The sequence below is a fragment of the Cricetulus griseus genome, chromosome 3 (assembly GCF_003668045.3).
Source record: "Cricetulus griseus strain 17A/GY chromosome 3, alternate assembly CriGri-PICRH-1.0, whole genome shotgun sequence".
Lineage (NCBI taxonomy): Eukaryota > Metazoa > Chordata > Mammalia > Rodentia > Cricetidae > Cricetulus > Cricetulus griseus.
Window position 1 is genome coordinate 189,595,965 of NC_048596.1, and position 18,973 is coordinate 189,614,937.

Here is an 18,973-nt window from a genome sequence, read left to right on the forward strand (position 1 = left end):
GCTGAGCCATCTCCCTAGTCCCTACACTGTTGTATTTAAGTACAGAGATGTAAGAGAGGCTCTCTCCCAGTGAATCTTTCTTTGGTTTAGGCTATGTTTTGCAAGTGAGTAAACCGAGATTTTGAAAGGCAACATGTTCAAGGGCACTCAGGAAAACTAAAATTTCATCTATGTGAAAGGTAATTGATAAATATGTGGAATGAAAATTAGTGGCTTTATTTCCCCCCAAATATTAGCCTCAGTGTTTAAGATGTCAACATTGAAATAATTTTTGTTATGTATAGTCTGTAAAATAAAAAAATTTACAACTGGAGTTCAATAATATGGCATTGGTCTAAACTAACCAGTGCCTGCAGAAGTCTCCTGTTTGTGTAAAGACTTGCTGAATCTTAGCCTCAGCCTCAGAGCACTTTGTTAGCTTCTCTGGCTTTTCAGACAAAGCAGAATCCTGATTGTTCTGTTGCATCTTTCTAAAGGGTTGGGGTCTTTATTTCTTCACTATACTGGCCTTTAAAACTGTTTTGTGTCAGGGACTATGTATATTATTTTGGCACCTTTCCCTTTTCTGTTTCATCTCTGTATCCCTGTTGATTTCATTGGTTGTATGGAGAATAAAAAGTGTACCGTGGAAGAAACAGAATTACATATACCATACCATCTATATGTAAATGGATAGTAAACAGATGCTTTTCAAGGAAAGACAGAAAATATTTATTTTCTGCTTCTGTCTTGCACAAATCAAAGTCTTGTGGACAGGGGCCTGCTTTCTTTTCTTCGGGAAAGAATAAGTGTGGTTTGAATACATTTGCATACAAGTCTTTCTATACATAAGTGTTCTTCACAGACTCATTTTTCATTTATGTAAAGGTGATACATTTGCTTTACCTCCATCAAGCAACTATGTTAAGATTCAGGCTATTACATGGCTTCTCCTGAGCTTTTTCACCAGTTAGGAAATCACCATGTTTTCACTTAAATTAAGGACTAAAAGAAAAGGCATGGTGGTAAGGCTTGACTGTGACAAATCTCCACAGGGTTGGTCCTCATCTGATGGTGTGGTTTTGTAAGTACTGGACACTTCAGAATCTCAGGCCCAGAGAGGGAGTGACTAGGGTGGTGTCTATGGAGGTTAGATCTTGCTCTGGTCTTGCTCTGCTTCCTGGCTGCCTCGAGGTGAACAACTTGGCTGATGAACCATTTAGCTATGCATACTTTGCCTCACAATGGGCTGGAAATAATAGAGTCAGCAGCTTGGATAGACACTTTTATGTCCATGAGCTAAAATATCAACATCTCTTTCTACATTATTTTTCTCATGTATTAGACAGCATCAAAACACTGGCTGATATACAAATGCATGAGTTAATAGAAGAAATGATATCTCCTAGAGACAGGAATCCTGGGATAATAGTACACAAGATTGTTGGTAACATTTTAAGTCCAATAGTGATTTTCAAAATTTGTGATTCTTTTTATTTCACTTAATAGTGAAACCAAGGTCCCAGGTGATTCATAAGATGTCAGAACTCAATCATGTGCAAACATTGCTATTCAAAACTTGTCTGGGTTTTAACTTCCTCTTCTAGGAGAAAAGAAGGAAAGAGACTACAGGACTCTTGATCACCAGGGCTGAAATCATCCCCACATAAAGGAACAGAGTACTCAGGGCCAGGAAATAGTTGGTACTCTGTCCTTGAGTCCTACATGTGCTCTTTGCTATAAAAACTTTTTTCCAAGCTGGTCATGGTAGTGCACACCCTTAATTTCAGCACTCAAAGGCTAGGTAGTTGGGTCTCTGAGTTCAAGGATATCCTAGTTTACATAGATTTTTTTTTAATTACATAGAGTTTTGGTGGAATTGAGGTCCTCATTTTTCTTGAACCAAATTAAGGAACTTCACAAACATTTCATTGATGAGGCATATATTCATTAAATAAAACTTTATTTTATTAAAAAACCAGATTCATTAATTTATTCATTCAACTCATTTTAGTGAATAGTTCATATCTTCTAGGACTCTTCTGAAGGTCTATGGCTGTACAATCAACAAAAAGGACAAATGTCTTTGTACCCATGAAGCTTCCAATATAAAGGAGACAGGACATAAATTAAAGGGGTAAATAAGGGTTGATGAGATGCCACTGTGGGACAAGGCTCATTGTTTTATCAAAACAACAATTTCAACAGTGATAAGACTCATTTTGAAATGAATATGTGATTGAGGGCAGGAGATTGATAGCCACCACACCCCACTGTACTAAGTCCACAAGAGCAATGACTTAGTTTCAAAGACACTGTGGCTCTTGTATTTGAACTTCTCTCCTGGCCTTCTGGTGGCTGCTTGGTGGGCAATTTCTAGGAGACCTATTCCAGAGTTTGGAATGGAAGCACCTCCTCATAGGTCTTAGAAAATCATCTGGCAAGGACACTCACTATCCTCTTCTGGACAATACTAGGAAATGTATTTAAGGTGTAAAGACTTAAATATTCTCCATATAATCTACACTTGTTATCCTCTGTATTTTAAAAAATATTTTATTTATTTATCTACTTAGCTACCTATCTACCTATCTACCTATCTATCTATGCATCTATCATCTATGTATCTATCTATCTATCTATCTATCTATCTATCTATCTATCTATCTATCATCTATTCAGTGGGAGTGAGCACTCATCACACGAATGTTTGTGGGTATCTGCATGAGTATATGAGTGTTTGCTTATCATCCCAGCCCTTGGGAGGTAGAGGCAGGAGGACCACAATTAGAAGGACCCCGCTGAGCAATGTATGGAGACCCTATCTCAATAATAATCCAAAGAGAATTCAAAAGAAACACCGAGTGTGGAACTCCATACACATAGCTCTTGCTTTGAGGACCTTAAACTTAGTAAGAATAACTTATGTGCAACTATGTTCTTCATTTACCATAAAGCCCTCTGAGCATCGCCAGGGGAAAAGATTAATATTCTCCTCCCTCTGGCCCTAGAGGTGCCCTGGGGAAAGCACCATTTCACTTCAGTATACAGAATCATACAGGCCCTTCCTCAATAGTTGGGACAGAATAATTGATGGTCTTCATCCTTGCAGATCCCTGTGTATGCAGGAACTATTTTGAAATTCCTTGTTAAAAGAAATCTTGCCTTGTGAAGTGAAAGCCACTTGGTGGGAAATGTCAAACTAGTTTCTGGGAAGGAGCTTTGCCATGCCGTGTTTCGTTCAGTTGCCAAGGATGCTTGCATGGGATCTCTTAGGAGCTTGGCATGTCTGTATCTTTTGATTCATTCTCCCCTCACCTTCCATGCTTCCCTATTCCCTTTAAGCATCTTCCTCCTCTATCTCACTGAGAAAAGACTTTAGCCATTTGCTAAAGCCTGCTTGTGTCTCATATGAGAAAATTATTCCAACTAATGATCTACAACCAGGGAGATAAAAGATGATACTGAAGTATTTCGTTTGTTTTATATGGTTCTCATTCAAAATGCCTGGAGCCTTTTTTTTCTTGCTGAATGTTGTCACACATTGTATTAGTTTCATATTAGTGTTTAGGTGTTTTATTGCACCGAGAGGATAGCTATTTGCATGTGTGATACACACTATGAGGAAATTCAACGACGTTCCAATTGCCTTCTTACTACTCTTTGAAAGATGAGACTGTGGTATGTGTGCAGAATAATATATCAATGTGCCGAAGAGGGGAAAAAAGCAGCCAATTTTATATTAGTCATTGATTTCTGTTTTACATTTCCTACTTTAATGCACTGAGTCATGATTTAATGTGCTTTTTAGTGAGTTTTCATTGGACTTTGCTCTTCAATATTTTTTTCTATAGACATTCAATTTCCATCTCAATTCCTTCCATTTTCTTTTCCTATTCTCTACTTATTTTCATTATGTATTCCCAGAAAGTCCCATTCAAGAGCTAGAAATCCAAAATGAGTTACTGAAGTACAGTCCTTGAGGCTGGGGTAACCTGGACCTGAGTTTGCATTCTGCTGCTAATGCTGTGTTTCATTGGGAAAGTTAATTAACTCCTCTGTTGCTGATTTTCTAGCTTGGAAAGGTATGTTAGTAAGATAGCACCTGATATGTTAATTACCTAAGGATTACATGAATTACTAATACAGGAAGCACTCAGTTCATTTCCTGACACATGACCATAACTATGCTAGAATCAACAATTAAGGTTCATCATGTTTTCCTCTGGTCTCATCTGCTCCCTTCTTGCATGCCTACAGTTCTGGTGATGCCCACACTCCTAAGTTCTCTTCTATCTCTGATGACACATTAAACATTCTATCAACAAAAAATAGAATTCAAAGACAAATTCTCATGTGATACCTGGAGACAATATATTTATCATGCTGTTAAGGATCCTCATCAGGTCTAGTCAAAATAAATGGCTTGGCAAGTGGATTAGGAAAACTATTTTCTTCTCACATATTTTATTGTCATTTGTACTCACGATATTAATGTCTAAGCTGAGAAGACACAATCCTTAGTGGTAAGTAATAATTAGGATCCAGGTGTTGGGATAAATTAGGCTCATGTGTTCCTTAATGACATGGGTATATTCTGAGAAATGCATTGTAAATGATTTTTATCATTGCATAAGTACATACATAGTTGTATGTACTTATACAAACTAAGGTGACTATGACATCACCAGGAGATAAAGTCTGATGGGACAATGATTATCTATTTTGTTGTCCACTGTGAACCACAACACCATTATGCAGTGTCTCGGAGTATTTACCTACATCATTTTAGAGATAAGCAGGGATAAACACTTCTGCATTATCTCATATATTATGAGATTTTTGTAAGACAGTGTTTTAGAGATGATAATAAATAGGGATCATCATATCAGCGTGGACTTCTAGCACCATGAATATTAGTAACTTTTCTCTTTTCTGTGACCAATTTCCTATCAAAAACAACTTAAAGAAGGATTAGTCTTGGCTCCTAGTGTTGGTCCACTATGGTGGGGAAAGCATAGCAGCAAGAGGCTCAGGTGGCTAGTCACACCACATCTGAAGTTAGGACATGGAGGAGGATGAATGCTGCTACCAAGCCTACTTCTCTTTTTTATTCACTCTGGAACACCCATCCTTGGTATAGTGCCACCCACATTTGCTATGGGTCTTTTTATCTTCAATCAGACCTCTCTGGAGACGCCCTACAGACATGTGTTTTATTCTAGGTGATTCTAAATTCAGTCAAGTTGACATTTAAAAGGAACCCTCATACTAAAGAAGTGGAGAGTAAGCTGTTGTATCAAATGGTCCTACAATTTTTCTCAGACCAGTAGTTCCCAGATGGGTGAATATACCATACCCTCTGAGTTTTGAGAGGTTATTACAAAGATTAAAAATTAAAGTACATCCTCAGTATTAAAACCCACATCAGAACATGCTACATATACATAGTAATATTTCTGAAACATTAGCCACTTCCCAGCTCCCACACAGAAAGACGACAGGCTAATCATTTGTTAGCATAATATTGATTGCATTGGATGTTTCCTCATTCTGTAATTGCCTCCCATGGGGAGCTACAGATGTCATTTTTCCCAGCTTCCAGTCTAAGTCCTGAGTAGCTAGAAAAGCTGCCTGAGATGGTTGCATATCTCAGGTGATAAGGTGATACCCCAGCACCTTAAAGAGAGGAAGAGTTGAAAAACAAGAATATAGAGGCAATCTAGATCATCCCAAGAAAGAAATCAGCATGGAGCATTGATGTGGGCAAACAGTAGCTAGTTTAATTGTTGTTTGCTACTTTAAAGATTCCACAAAATAGATGCATTGGAAAGAACTATCAATTTTAGCTCTGACAGTCACCTGGGGTTTGGTTGATCAAGGCTGGGCTTGGTTGAACAGCTTTCCTCCCAAGCATAGCAGATGGGGAGTCTCTGCTTCACCTACCTTCCATCCTTTTTGGATGGTGACAACTGTGGCATCTTCTTCTCCTAGTGAAAGCAAGACCCAGAAGAAAACATGTGGAAATACACAAGGCTTCTTATGGTCTACACTTGAATTTGCACCTTCCCTTTCTGTCTACACACCATAGATCAAAGCAAGTACTTTGGCCCAGCTGTTACACCAAGCCTTGAGTGTCTGTTGCACTCCCTCATTTATAGAATCCCAGCTGTTGCAATTCAGCTTACTCATATTACCTAATGAAGTTCAATGAAATGGCCTGGAAACCACTGTGAAACACAACTATAAAACAAACCAACCTTTATCTGCCCTAAAATGACTTGAGTATATAATGCTCTTCCTATAGCCAAGGCATGCATGTTCCAAGGGGTCCATTGTCATTTTCTTATCTTTTCTGGTGTCTTGAATATTTAGGGTGTACAGAGAGTTGAGCCCTTTTCTTTAATCAGGAGTCCTTGTAGGGATGCACTCACCCAAACAGTGTAAGTTGCAAAGAAGTCTCCCCATATTGTACTTGCTCTAAATTCTAAAATGAATGGTTGCTGGTAACTTTACAAATGTGGCTGAGAAATGAATTTATCTTTGCCAGAGTGTTTCCAAAATGTTAAATATCCACAGTCACAAAATGGAACTATTTTTAAGGATTACATTTCTGTTCCCCCATCTCTGATTTTTCATTCCAGTTATCAGGATTAAAGTGATGGCACATGCTAACCACGTTCCAAAAGTGTAAATATAAATGAAACCTCATGAAATTTATCATGGCTCATTGAACCACAAGTAAATGGCCTTTCTTTTTTGGTATTATAACAAATTAATAGTCATTTTCTTCAAATAGATTCTGTATTTTAATTCTAGAGTGATTTTCCCTTGTGTCTTAAATATTAACTGCTTGTTGTTCACAATATTCACTGTGATAAAGTGGTACTCTTCCATGTTCTTGGTGCATTGATGGCTCTCGAAGCCACACTGGATTTTAGCCACTCATGTCCCATCTATAGCTACCTTCTCCCTGGGAATGCCTTGGGTTCACAGCATTGCCTCTTGCATGATGTTAATTATCCTTGTTTTAATCCCAATATTGTGTTACTCTGTGTTCACAAATGGACAGTTTGTAGAACATAATTTGAGCCCATTATATTTACAACACAATCTATTGAGCAAATGTTCAGGCTGTATTTCCCGTTCTTGGCTATAACTCTAAATGGCATCATGAGTACTAATAACTGATAAAGGTTAGTAACCAAGGATTCAGTTTGCTAAAGGCTTAGAACTTAAGCAAAGCACTAGATTTACAGAAAGGGTGCTAAAGTGGAAGGCAGGTGAAGAGGTCAATAAAGATCAGTTATAGTTGTGGGTTCAACTGTATCAAAAGTTACTGTTCATCTTAACAAGCATTGTGGCCATGTAAGATTTAGGAAAAGCCATGTCTAGCCAACATCATGTGAGGAATAAGAATTCAGTGGTGAACATTACCTGGACATGTCTTCTCCAGACATCACCATGGGAACCTTATACTCTTTGTTAAACGGTTGAAGTCTCAAAACTTGAGTTATATATATAGTTCTATCCTGGTGGGTATCCTTTTGCCAAGAATGTTGTAACTTCATCAGTAACCTATCATGTTGATGGTTAGTATTAATTATCATCTTGACAGAAGCTGGAACTGCCTGGGAGTCAAGTCTCTAGACATACCAGTACAGGATTATCCAGATTAGGTTAGACTCTGGGAACAGCTGTGAGGATTACCTCTGATTGGGTTGAGGTGGGAAGACTCATCCAAAAAGATAGCAACCATTCTCTGGTCTTAGAACCTGGTTGAATAAAAAGGAGATAGCAAGCTGAACATCAGCAACCATCATTCTCTGGTTCCTGGCTATAGATGCAATGCAACTGTATTCAAAACTTCCCTGTCATGATGAACTACATCCTTGACTGTGGGCCAAAATAAACTTTCTCTTGACTGACTTGTCAGGATGAAAAAGTAGCTAAGACATACCTGACATAGGGTATATTAAAGGTCAAGCCCCTTGCCACTAGAGGGAACAGCTATGTCATGGTGGTTCAAGCTCCAAGAACATAACTGTGATTGGGTTATAAAAGACAGTCTACAGTATACAAGGTATATTAGAAAGCCTTTGGGGATAGTTTTAGATTTACTTAAAAGGTGCAAATGGAATGTAGGAAGTCCTACTTACTTAACTCTCTTCAGTGTTAATATTGAACCTACCACATTTGTCAAATCTAAGAATCAATGTTGGTGTGACTGTCTTAGTTAACCATGTGAACCATTTGGATTTCACCATATTTTAGGTGAATATCCTCTGTTTTTTCTGTGATTCTGTCATGATGTATCACATGTGGTTGGTAATGCCCCTTTGGCTCCTCTTGGTTCACAGGTTCTCCTTGTTTATCCTGATATTGACAGTTTGAAGAATGTTGGTCAGAAATTTCTAGAATGTCTCCTTTGGGGCTTTCTACTGGCATCTTATGATTGAACTTGGCTTATGAGTTTGGAGATGGCCTCATTGTGCTGTCTCAAGAGGCACATGCCACCAAGGTTGACTTTTCAATGGTGGGGTCAGTCCTCGTCACTGCTAGGTTTCTACTCTGCACTTCTCCTTGTCTTCCTCTTTCATATTCTGTTGTTGGGAAACTAATGATTCAACCTACCTCTACTCAGTAGCTGGAGAATTAAATTATACTACATGGGAAAAATGTGGGGCCACATAGTAGTTGCAATTCCCTTTTGAAGAGGGTTTATTATCTCTTCTTATGCATTAATTAGTTCTTAGTGATTCCAATGGTTTGTTCTTGGAGTTGAAATACTATCATGATTTCTTTTGTCGTTCAGAATCATTTTCTGGTTTTGGCCTCTGGGAGCCCATTCAAGTTGGCTTCTCTGTCCTTTTGACACAGCATGTTTCATTTTCTTCAGCAATCCCTTCCTACAAGATGCTCTGGGCTTCTCTTATGTTTCTCATCTTAGCCCCAGAATCGCACGTCTCTCCAAGGAGCCATAAGGCCTAGTTTGAAATGTGTTCAAGAAAATAGAATGTGCCAAACATGAGGTCCTATTTCACAGAATTGAGTTTATTTTAGGCTATGTTTCTGGGAAAATACTTAGGGCACAGGCAAATATCACATTGTGACATATACTTTGCTTTCTTGGGTCTCCTTTGTTTGCCTTGTTCTCAATGTGACATTTTTTCTAACTCTTTTAACACATACAGTTATCATGAGTGCTTATGCTGCTCAACAATAACCATACCACACTGTGAAAATTTGTATAAAAATTAGTATTTTTAAAATGTTACCTTATTTTTAATTATGTGTCTGTATGTCTCTGTTGGACTATGTGTGCATGCATGCAGTGTCTGGAGGTGAGAAGAGGATGTTATATCTCCTGGAGTTGGAAGTTACAGGTAATTGTGAGCCACCCAATATCATGCTGGAAACTAAATTTGGGACCTCTGCAAGATCAGTGTGTAGTCTGAACTGCTAATCAATCTCTCCAGCCCCTCCTGATGGGTCTTCTTTTATTGATATTAGTGGTTATTTCTTATTTCCACTATAATCAGCAGCTGAGTGGTTAAACTGAGAAGGATGTGACACCTCCTATGGTCCATTCAATGGGAAACAGCTGCCTAACTTGGGGAAAGGAGAAAGAGACAAGATCTCCTGAGCTAATTGGGAGTATGGGGGGAGGAGAGAGGGAGTAAGGGAAAAAGAAGGGGAGAAGAGGAGGGGAGAGGAGGACATGAGTCAGGAGCAGGAAGATGGGATAGTAGGATGGTAGGGGGCAGCAGAGGAGGGGAGGGAGGGGAAACTGGAATTGACATGTAAAACAAGCTTGTCTCTAATTTAAATTTTTTAAAAAAAGAACTGAGCAGAGGGGGTTGGGAGAAATTGGCCTTTGGGAGTGTCTTCCCTAACACTTGGTGACCCTCACTTCACTGTCATTGTGAGGGTTCTTACAGTGTGCAGGCCTTCCATTCACAGAGAAAGCTGGAACAAAATGAGCCCATTTGTTTATAGCTTTGGATTCATGATAACAATTTGATTGCACATTTAGAAAGTAGTTGCTAATTGAAAAGTTATATATCAGCAGGTCATAATTCTAATGGCTTTTTTCTTCATACAGAGTTTAATGCAAAAATTAACTTAATGAATATTTAAAATAAGAACTTTTTCCAATTAAAAAAACACAGTTTAAGACTCTCCCACCTGTTCTTTGTCCTCTTGGCAGGTATTATTTCATTGTCACAGGAACACACTTTGGAATACATTATGTAAATAAGGGAACTGGTAATTTGTTGAGAATCTTTAGACTAGTGAGCATTTTTTTGAATATAGCCATTTGGAATTCTCAAATACTTGACATAATCATCACACACATGCAATGATTTATTTCTGAAACAGGCACTATTTATCTGGAAATGGACTCATCTCCAGCATGTCTCCCCATTTAATTAATTTCCTGAAGATGAAACTTTATGGCGTTATCATTATGGATGTGGTGAAAATGCTTCTGTTAAATTAAAAGAAGTCAAAATGCAAAGCTTAATTAGCAGAATATATTTACCAGTAAGAAATAATTAAATATGCATTAATCAGTTAAAATAAATTCAGCAGTATCCTGCTCCTTTTTCGAGTTGTCCCTATTCTCTTCTCTCCCATGAACACATCAGCCCTTTGTTTTATTCACAGTGAGCCCCTGCATTTGGATCTCTGCCTACTCACTCTCCTCATCATTTGTTAATTTCTTTCATTCTCCTGACCTTTTACTGTGGTTTGTCTAAGGTTCTGAGATCAGTCTTCCTCTACTTCCATACATTCCCCTGGAGAATTTATTCAGTCTTAGCTTTAAATATCATCTTTGTATTTTCCATCTTCTTATGATGGGATGCTCTCACCTTCAACTTCAGATGCACCTTCTCACGAAGTCTACAACACAGGGCATCTCAAGTTTCTACCCCAGACATACCATCAGCTTCTCTATGTCATGAAATGGGCAACCTTCACCAAATGTTAGAAGTTAACTGCAATCCTTTGCCTACAACCAACCTATTGATCACATTTTATAAACCGTTTATATAATTTTCTACTTTTCTAAATATTTGGCCTTTGGCTTTTGATTCTTTCAATACTGTAGTTGGTTTTTACGACAATTCATACTGCTGCATGCACCAACAATTGCTTGCTTTTTGTTGCTGAAAAGCATTTTATCAAATAGGTAGGGACCATTTGCTCTTTTATTCAATTGATAAGCATAGCATTTAGACTCTTCCATTGGGGGCTATTTGTAATGACATTACCATAAATATTTGCCTAAAAGTCATTGTATAGAAATAACTTTTCATTTTATCAGAGTATATTCTTATGAGTAGCATTCCTAAATTGCATAATAAGAACATCTTTAAGTCTGTATGTATACATGTAAGTGTTAACATGGATGCATGTACAGGTGATTAGTGACTATATGTATACATGTGGAGGTCAGAGGACAGTCTCAAGGGATGGTCCTCAGGCATAGTATTCTTTTTTAATTTTTTATTAATTTTTATTTAAATGAATGTATTTTACATACCGATCGAAGTTCCCTCTCCCAAACTCCCATTCCCCTCACCAACCACCTGCCCCACCCCTCATCCACTCCTCAGAGAGGGTGAGGCCTCCCATGGGGGATCATCAAATTCTGTCACATCATTTAGGACAGGACCGAGGCCCTCCTCCATATATCTAGGTTGAAAGAGTATCCCTCCATAGGTTATGGGCTCCCAAAGCCCATTCCTGCATTAGGGATAAATTCTGGTTCCACTGCCAGAGGTCCCATAGAATGTCCAAGCCCCACAACTGACACCCACATTAAGGAGGCCTGCTTGGGTCTTATGCTGGTTCCTCAGTTTCAGACTGGGGCCTTCGAGCTCTCACTTGCTTAGGTCAGCTGTTTCTGTGGGTTTCCCCAGCATGGTCTTGATCCTTTTGCTCATCACTCCTCCCTCTCTACAATTGGATTCCAGGAGTTCAGTTTAGTGCTTATCTGTGAATCTCTTTTTCTGTTTCCATCAGCTACTGGATGAAAGCTCTATGATGGCATTTAAGGTAGTCATCAATCTCACTTCAGGGGAAGGGCATATTAGGTAGCCTCTTCACTATTGCTTAGATTCTTAGTTTCGGTCATCCTTTTGGATCCCTGGAGATTTCCCTAGTGTCAAATTTCTCGTTAAGTCCATAATGGCTCCCTCTATTAAGGTATTTTTTTTTCCCCTTGCTCTCCTTCTCTTTCTCTCCTCAACTCGACCTTCCTGATCCCTCATGTTCTCTTTCCCTCTTCCCTTCCCTCCTCCTCTTTCTCCTCCCTCCCTCCCCCTCCCCCATGCTCCCAATTTACTCAGGAGATCTTGTCCCTTTCCCATTTTTAGGGGGTCCATGAATGTTTCTCTTAGGGTCCTCCTTGGTTCCTAACTTCTCTGGGGTTGAGGGTTGTAGGCTGGTTATCCTTTGTTCTATGTCTAATATCTACTTATGGGTGAGTACATACCATGTTTTTCTTTCTGTGTCTGCATTACCTCACTCAGGATGGTTACTTCTAGTTCCATCCATTTGCCTGTGAGTTTCAAGTTGTCATTGTTCTGCACCCCCCAGCTGAATAGTACCCCCTTGTATAAATGTATCATATTTTCTTTATCCACTCTTCAGTTGAGGGGCATCTAGGTTGCTTCCAGGTTCTGGCTATTACAAATAATGCTGCTGTAAACATAGTTGGACAGATGTGCTTGTGGTATGAATGTTCATCCTTTGAGTATATGCCTAAGAGTGGAATTGCTGGATCCTAAGGTAGACTGATTCTCATTCTCCTGAGAAACCACCATACTGATTTCCAAAGTGGTAATAGAGGAGTGCTCCCCTTTCTCCACATCTTCTCCAGAATAAACTGTGGTTGATGTTTTTGATTTTAGCCATTCTGACAGGTATAAGATAGTATCTCAGAGTTGTTCTGATTTTCATTTCCCTGATGGCTAAGGATGTTCACCAAATTTCTTAAGTGCCTTTCAGATATTTGAAATTCTTCTATTGAGAATTTTCTATTTAGATCTGTACCCCATTTTTAAATTGGATTATTTGGTGTTTTGGTGACTAGATTCTTGAGTTCTTTGTATATATACTGTCTTAAATCTCACTTTGTGGGTTGGGCTGACTGAACAGGGAGCCCTAGAAACCCTTGTATTTCCATTTTTTCAGCACTGAACTTATAAATGCATCTCACCACACCCAACTTTTAAAATATGGGTTCTGGAAATTAAGTTTGGGTCTCCATCCTTACAAGGCAAGCAACAGGAATTTCCCAACCCCATTTAAAAATTTTATGAGGAGCATGTCTATCTCCTTATAACATCTTTTTTTCCAAAGTGACTAAACTAATTCACATCCCACCAGCATTGTAGGAGGGTTTTCATTTTTCTATGTCTTTGCCAACACTTATATCTGTCTGATCCTAGGCAATTTGTATTATAAATTCAAGATCAGAACCATTCTAATAAAATCAATGAATTTACACACCAAGTGAGTGTGAGTGCCCTGTGATGATTTCCTTCTACTGAGCCAATGAGGAATAAGAGAAAAAAAAACATGATATAAAGAGATAACGGGAAATTACAACTCATTAGGCTATAAAGAAAAACAACCACTTCCCAGCATTATAGGATAATTCAATCTTTCTCATCCTGAAAGGTTTGCTGATGAAATAAAGTGAAATTAACTTGTCTCACTGTTGCAGGCACATGAATGGTCATGGGGTCTGAAGTCACCTGATATCTCTTCACTGTATTACATCATAAGTAGGTGTAGAATTGTCATTGCACAGAGGAGGTAGGTATAAGACTAAATATGTCAGAGCTGGAGAGATGGCTCAGAAGTTAAAGCACTAGCTTCTCTTTCAGAGGACTCAAGTTCAGTTTCTATCACCTAAGTGGTAGCTCACAACTATCTGTAACTCCAGTTCCAGGGATCCTTCACCCTCCTCTGTCTACCATGGACACTTTACACTCATAGTGCACACATATACATGCAGGCTAAAACACTCATACATATAAAATAAAATAAATAAATCATTTTAGAGAGATTAAATTTGTGAAGCCAACAATACAAAATAACACTAAAATTACCACAATCAACCATGGAAAAATGTAGCACCCGAAGGGACAGAACTCAGAATATTTATGAAATCAGAGAGAAAAATATTAAAATTAAATAAGTTATTAACATAGAGTCAGGATAAAATTTCAAAATTGTTATTAAAAGATTATAAGAAATCATCATAATAAAATTAACTGTAATCCTTATTCTTGGCACATTCATAACATCCCTGACCTCCTGTCATTGTAAGTGCAAATTACCTTCATAAATTGTCTAAGCAGACAGTCACTAGTTACCAGTTAATGAACTAATTGATGCATGTTATCGTTTGAGTTAATCATTAGCTTGGATTTGAATCGAGGTCAGTTTGTATCCTGTAAGAATTAATAAGGCCCTAATTAACTTCTATTCCAACATTTCAAACTCAAATATATATCTGACTAAAATTAAGATGCTTAGCAGGTGCCAAGCCTTGCCAGGGGACCTGGAGGTCTTTATTTTTTAGCTGACAATAAAAAACAAAGATTTTTCAGAGTTACCAGTAGATACAATATGCACACTGCATATTAACAGAAATGTTAAGTTTCACAGTGCAAATGGAGAAGATGAGAGAAGGTGGAACCCTATCTCTTGTGTGTAATGCTGTTTCTATGCAAAGTTGAGAAGTGGCCTAGGTGAATATAGCTTAATACATCATATTTGGCAGAGGTTAATTAAAGAGATTAATAATATCTCCTTTCACCTTCACATTGAAAACACAACAAAATGGGGCCCCATCATTTCACATCAATTTCTGTGTATTTCTCTCCCTGTCATGATTTCTCATCTTTCCTCCCTATTACATACTTGTATTGTAGAATATCAATGCAACATTTTTTGATGGCTTCCACACTCTAAAAAGCAAATACCAATAATATATTCATAGATTTTTGTTACTAAAATCAACCGACACACTCATTAATCATGTCTCTAATGTCCCATAGAATAATTATAATTATTCAAAAAATTGTTACAGTATGCAGATAGCTCCATGTCCACTGAATGCCAATGTGATATTTCCAACAATCCAAATGGTGTCTTTTCATAACTGTGGCTTCTAATCCTCTTTAATGAGTACATACTATGCTCTGGGGTACTGGGTTAAGCACTTTATGATGATTTAATCCTTTCTGCCACATTATGGATGGTTACATTTAATTTTTTACTTTTTAAAAGTAACTGAAGCAATGGGAACTTACTAAATGACTGGTGTATGAAATATAAAGATGGCTAAGCTCCAGGAATCTACACCTAGAGATAAATAAGGACTGAATCTACTCAATCTCCTAGTTACATTTTCATCATTCGGGGACTGGAATCTTTATGTAAACATTTCATCTAGCCTGCTTTCTGTAAGCCCACACATTGACTGAGGAGGTCTTACGTAGGAATCCTCAATATTGTCCAATGTGTTTGCCATAGAAGACAAGCTGAGACTGACTGATGTCTGTGCATCCAAGTAAAACACCACTTCCCAACTCATTCCTAGCAGTAAGAAACATATGTCACTGACACATGGCTCCATCATCTTCCCCCTAAAAGGATGCTATAGGTGTATAGATAGGAGCTGACTGGCCAAGCTTCATGTATGGGCATGCTATGTGTGGTTACTGGGGCTCATGCAGATGATCAACTTTGTATACATCTTTCTGATTGCTAGCATCTTCTTGAGTGATATGGGGAGCAAAGACAGCAAAGAGAAAATATCCTATAAACTCTTCATGAAAATAAAGGTGTTAGGTATATAGAGTGTGGCATTATACTATATAGCATCACCACTTGAGGATAATCTGTTTGATTTTAGGAGTTTTGGGGTACAAAAATTACCACATTGAAAGTAGACAGCAGCTTTTCCATCCTTTGCCTCCTTCTAAGTACATCCAAGATGTCCATGGCAATGCATTTTCAGGACCCTTTTCTGCTTCCAGAAACTGAAGTGTTCCTTGTGGATAAAACCACAATTACTAAAGCAAAACAACAAAAACAAAAGGCATGGAATATTTTGACCCAGGATTAGCCCTTGTAGTGCCCTTAGATTGGTCCTTATGTCCTTCAGTGATCTAGGTTGCTAAAATTCTCTTGATTAGATGTCTGAGGTAGGAATGTGTCCACCTCTTCGAGCCCCAGCTTCACACCTTAAATCGCATTATTGAGAACAAAAAAGTAAAGCAGTTAGTCAACAAGGAAGGCTCTTACTAGGTGACCCTGTGTCAACCTCATGCTCCGTGGACTGAGGAGCAACAACAAGCTCCTCTCCCCCATGTTCTTTGAAGCAGCTAAGAGTGGGCTGTCACTGGGCTTCCTGTTACTCAAGTCATGTGAAATTGCGGGGCATAGTGATTTGTGAATTTTTAATGTGAAAATGTATAGGCCAGAGAATATAATTATGAAACAAATATGAAAGAAACATGTTAGTAATGTCAGAGCTATGGGAGCTTGTTAAGATTACTTTTGTTGACATTGTTGAAATAGATATCTGTGATATTTGCCTATTTCCAATTAAAAATGGGATTTAAAAAAAGAAAAATAGAAAGAAGTCTGAGGATATTGTTCAGGTGTTAAGCTCTTCCATATAAGTGTAAAGATTTGATCTTCAGAAACCTATGGGAATGCCAGGTGGCAACATAGCTGCCTGTAGCCCCAGCCTTGGAAGGTAGAAAAGCAGAGTAACCAGGGCGCACTGGCTAATTAATAAGAGTAGGAGAGCTCTGGGCTGATTGAGAGAGCCACCTTCAATGAATAAAGTGGAACAATAACAAAGATAGTTCCTGACCTTGACCTCAGACATTCCTATGCACACACATATTAGAACTTATGCTTGTGTGCCTACACAATGCAAAACATGCATACACACAAACACACACACACACACACACACACACACACACACACACACACACACACACACACACACACACACACAAATGGAAAAAGAACTAGGGACAGGCACAGGCCCATCACATGGTTTCTTTCAGAAAAATTCCCAGAAATCTTTGAGAACCAAGTTTGCCTGACACATTTGTAGAGAGAGCTCTGATGGTCAGAGCCAAGCTCCCACTTTGAAATGACTAAGTACATTTTACCGTTGACTCCAGAGTACTTTTATCTTGCAAAAAAAACTTTACTCATGAAGCCAATTTGTTAAGCGCCAAGAAAAATGTGTGCTTTTCCAGGAAAAGCAATGGAAGTGAGCTCTAGGTGCAGTTATTCAAAGCTCTCTAGTTATTGTTATCATACACCCCAAACCAATTAGGTAAAAAAATATTTGAGCTGCTTTCAAAGCATGACACAATTAGGGCCTCTAATTTGCATGTGGATATTTTTCACAGAACTGTGATGTTTCCAAGAAATTATGGCTTGAGGAGAAGGTAAATAGTTAGAGAGAGACATTGATATTGGAAATTGGCATCTAGTTATATGGGTATATTGAGGTGCTTGCATATAATGTCCATCCATTGTAAGATTCACTGAAGAATATAAACCATAAATGTCGTTTGGTTTTAGGTAAATGGGTGGTGGGAGATAGGTGTTCCAATCCTTTTAATGTATCGTTATAAAATGTAAAAGGAAAATTTCACATAAAGATCCAAACATTTTTCCTCTCCAAATCCTTTGCCTTGTCATCTAAAATGAGTTCTGTTGGTGTTTGTGTGAAAACAAGATACTGAGCTTCTATGGGTTTTGAAGATACTTACAGGATAATTTCAGTGTCACTCCATTGCCAAAGAATCCAGTATCTGTGAGTGTTCACACAGAAAATCTGCCCTTCACAGACAATGGACTAGGTTCTGCTCAGTGTCTAAAGGGAGGTGGGACCAGCCAAATGGTTCCTTTTATTTGAAAGCTTCTATCTATTTAATCCCTAATACCCAAACATCACAACTCACAAGTACAACCACATGTCTATTTCTCTGCTTTTCTGATATTTCTCCTCACTATAATTTTTTATTATTATTATTGGGTCTGTAGAGGCTAAAATCAGAGTAGGGAGAGAGATAAGAGGTAATCAATAATTTCCAATACCAGCTCTGGGTCACACACACACACACACACACACACACACACACACACACACACACACACACACACACACACACAGAGAGAGAGAGAGAGAGAGAGAGAGAGAGAGAGAGAGAGAGAGAGCCATTTTTTAAAATATTTTTAAAATTATGCTTAGGATACAGATTAAAGACTTCACAATTTGAGACTTGGTTATCCATTTATTGTCTCTGCCACAAACTGTTAAAAAGGAAGATGTCTCCTTTTCTTGAAAGTATGTGGCAGAACTTGTAGAGGTTGGAGAGATGGTTCAGCAGTTAAGAGGAGGTACTGCTCTTGCTAGGACCCAGGTTCATGTCCCACATGGCACCTCACAACCATCTGTAAGTCCAGTTCCAGGGGATCATATCTGATCTTTCCCGGTACCTGCACTCATGCACACCCACCCCTTCCCTCTATGCCCACATACACATAACTAAAAACTGAATTCCTTAAAAAAAAAAAAACAGAACTTCTCAACTGCACCCTGTATCCTGAATACATATAAGATAACGGGCACCTGAGAAAATATAGGAAAAAATCAGAAATATTGTATTCATTTACAAGTCATAATGTATTTTTGAAACAGTGCTTCACTATGTAGCCCTGGCTGTCTTGGAACTCTCTACATAGACCAGGTTGGCCTGGAAGTCACGGGTACTCTCCTGCCTCTGCCTCCCAAGTGCTGAGATTAAAGGCATGCGCCACCACCACCTGGGCACATAATTTTCTTTTTTGTACTGAAATAAGTCTTCAGTTTTTAAAACTAAGATACTCCGATCTCTTAGGGAACATTTGAAAAATAAGCCCCCTTTAT